This window comes from Nilaparvata lugens, chromosome 7 (genome assembly GCF_014356525.2).
Source record: "Nilaparvata lugens isolate BPH chromosome 7, ASM1435652v1, whole genome shotgun sequence".
Taxonomy (NCBI): Eukaryota; Metazoa; Arthropoda; class Insecta; order Hemiptera; family Delphacidae; genus Nilaparvata; species Nilaparvata lugens.
This window is the reverse complement of record NC_052510.1, coordinates 38,247,865-38,251,559: the sequence shown is the minus strand read 5'-3', so window position 1 is coordinate 38,251,559 and position 3,695 is coordinate 38,247,865. Positions and strand designations below refer to the sequence as shown.

The window sequence follows — 3,695 nt, the reverse complement described above, 5'->3', positions numbered from 1 at the left end:
ATTATGACACAAACATGGCGTATCCAACATGGGGCTGGTGATGAGAACAGAGCTCATAAAATTGCATTATTGAGTACAAATCAGGGCTGTGTATTGCTGATAGCTATAGAACAAGTCAATATAGATTGGTATCGCCTTTGACTCTGTTCAGTATCATCTTACATTGCTGACCCCTTTGTCGAATGGTGGCGAGTGGCATTGGTGGTGATACCATATTGTCTAGTACAAAAATCAGAGCCCTTATATCTATATAGAAATCAAAAATTACGACACAAACATGGCGTATCCAACATGGGGCTAATGATGAGAACAGAGCTCATAAATTGCATGATTGAGTACAAATCAGGGGCTGTGTATCGCTGATAGCTATAGAACAAGTCAATATAGATTGGGATTTGTCATGAATGAACGATGGGCATTGAGGAACTATCATTTTGTGACTGCAAGCAAGAATAATTTTTAAAAAAGTGAGCATTTTATGTGAAAGAGGGTAATTATTTTACTACTTTTATTATATGATATTTTATGGGCCTTATTTGCTGAATTTTATCAATTCATTCACAAGTCACTTAAAAATATGCCACTTTTAAAAATAATATTGGCTACAATCAGCAATAAGTTAATTGGAGTTTGGCATTTGATCATTTTCCCATAACATTGTTTTCAAAAGAAGTCCGCATAGTTATAAATACAGGCATATTAGGCAAATTAGCAGATCTGGTGAGAAAATAAGATATAATAAGCTTTAAATAACATAGCAATTGATAAATACCTGATCGTTTTTGTCCTTCTTTTGAAAACTTTTATCACTGTCACCACTTTATTCACTCACTTATGCATGTAAATTCTATCTTGTGGACCACTATAAAGGCCTTGTTGCTTAAATTTTTTCACTTTATTAAATTCCAATTTCAACACAGTATCAATATGAATCACACTCCAGCTAATTCCAATGTTTCATATATAAACGGCAGTTGCCCAGATCCCACTTTGTCGACTCCCAGTACATTGAATCCCATAATGGACGACGTCAATATGCCACGAGAGAGGGAAACCGGAGGTGTTAGTTCTAAAATTTTCGACCCTCAAGGTTTACAGCAATTGTCATCCACTCAGATCGAAGCCACCGACGCACCGCTGAACACCGGGGTAGCAGATGTTCCAAGGGACTCCACTTCAGGAGTCAGAACAACATCTGGGGAAACAGAGCATATTATCAAACACTGAACTAGACCCATTAACAGAAGTACCAATGGACCAAACTAGTAGTATGTTTACGGTTATGTTACAAAATGCAATGAGCGACCTGATGCAAGAAATCAAAGAAGAGAATAAGGAAATTGAAGATTCAGCTAAAAATGCAGTAGAGTGGGGCATGAAGGAGACTACACATAAAATACAGGCAGAAGAGCGTAAATGTGATGACATAAATAACTAAGTGGAAAGTTATAGGGAGGAACTTAAAGCTATGATAGATTTAAAAATGGAAGATCAGGCAAAAATTACAAAGGGCTTAGTGACAAGGATAGACACAGTTACATGTAAATTAAGCCAACGGATAGACAACTTATCCATACAAAAAGACACACAGATACAAGAATTAGGAACCAAAATTAAAGCCAATTGTCAAAAAGATTTTCAAGAGCAAGTTGCAATATTAAAACTCAGAATATAACTTCCACCATAAACAAAAACACTAGTACCATTGAATCCATTAACAGTAAACAAAACAGTATGTGCTTGCAAATAAATCAATTAAAAACCGATATTAATCAGAATGGAGAGTCTTGCAAATCATTAGAGGCAGCTATTCAAGAACAACACACAACGTTAACAAAATTAAATCAAGAAGTGGAGACCAATAGGGATTCAAACAATAATCAATGGCAAGTATCTCAGGATAAAATAATAGAATTAGTAAACCAAGTCCATCAGTTTCCATGAAGAACTCAAATAATCCATTCCAATGATACTATTAATTCAACTGGCATACTGGTAGATCTATTGATCTGGCATACTGACTAGGTAGATTTGACAATACAGATTGCCACCTACAGCCGAAACCGTTTATTGATCAAATAAAACTGGTTCAAACCCTAGCACCCACCTCTTGGAATATGTGGCAGCTCTGACTAACTATCTTACTGAGCGGTGAACCCCTGCTGTTTTTCCGGAGTAGAGCCCATGAGTTTTGTTTCTGGATGAGTTTATTGCAGTCTTCCTAGAACAATATTGGAGAAGAAGTAAACAGTTGGACGCACTAGCAGATATCATATCATGCAATTTCAAGATGGTGCCTACACTACTTTCGTCACTGAACTCCAATTTAAAACTTCTCAATTGGAAGAACCCATAAACGATTCCGCCCTGGCAAATATTATCTTGAAAAAACTACCTTTCCAAGTCAGAATGGCACTAGCTACACAACTGATAACCGGTTGTAAACATCTTATAAATCACTTATATGGTATACAATCTGTGATGGCAGTATCTAACCACCGTTCAGACCAATCATATGCTCAAAATCATTATCATTCCAACACTAATTGATATGCAGACCAACTCTATGAATCACCACCATATGATCGCCCTAGCCCTCAACTGGTATGGTGTCTTTGGGGTCACACTCAAGGTATGGTTGGGTCAAAAATGACCCCAAATTAAAAAAAAATACTCTTAGATGTATAATTAGATCTTTATATTTAAAATCAAATAAGAATATAGTCTACTTGTTGTTCCAAGACCATTTACAATATGAAATTACAGTTTAAAGAATATTTATGTTGGAAAAATCTGAAGCATGTCAAGAATGTGCAGTACTATTTTTGAAAAAATAAAAAAAATACATCCTGTTGAACAAAAGTCTCTTCTGTATCCTTACCTCATAGAGTATGAGTTCATCTCCAAAAAAACCTGTAATAACATAGTTTTTATCAGTTCACAAAAAAACTGACTTAGGTAAAAGTTATGTACTGAAAATTTTCAAAAAGTCTTACATTTTGTATGTAAATGTTCTCTCTACTTGTGTAAATCCCAGTTTTTTTATTGAATATGATATCCCTGATGTTCTCTTTTTGTGTTACATTATTTTTTAATTTTTTATAAAAATCTTTTACACATTTTTTATAGATAAATTGAATTTATAGATTCACAGATTGAATCCCCTTTAATGGTATGGCTGGGTCAAATGTGACCAAGCCAACAATTATTTTTGTTTCTGAACTTATCTTTCTGTAGAATTGTATTAGGGCCAAAAAATCATTTACCTTCATGAAAGAAGTAATAATATTATCAATAATAATAATAATAATGATAATAATAATAATAATAATAATAATAATATAATAATAATAATGATAATAATATGGAATATTACTCACTCATTTATTCTACACATTCTCGGCAAACAATGGTCATAGTTGTGATGCTGTGCTGCTTGCAAACTGTCTTGAAGCATTTCACACAAGATGTAGGGTGTTTGTTGTCACCAGTACAGAGAAAAAATCTGTGGCATTTCACATCAGCTTGCTGGTTTTGAGGCGGATCCACAATGTCATTGCCAGCAAACTCACAGATTGACTTTCGAAGTTCTCTAGGAAGGTTTATGATCTGTGATCTCCGAAGTAGCTGTGGGTCAATGTTGAAGTGTGGGTCAGCAGCATTCCTTATGATATGAGCGTTTACTCCAGCAATGT

At 34.7% G+C, this 3,695-nt stretch overlaps 1 long non-coding RNA gene across 1 annotated transcript; it reads right to left on the bottom strand.

The window, feature by feature from the left end:
* Nucleotides 1-493: 493 nt before the first annotated feature.
* Nucleotides 494-3,254, bottom strand: LOC120352401. The gene is made up of 3 exons (XR_005571823.1): nt 2,882-3,254; nt 2,108-2,221; nt 494-1,195 (listed from the first exon to the last, which is right to left on the bottom strand). It is a non-coding gene; the product is annotated as an uncharacterized LOC120352401 (long non-coding RNA).
* Nucleotides 3,255-3,695: the final 441 nt, after the last annotated feature.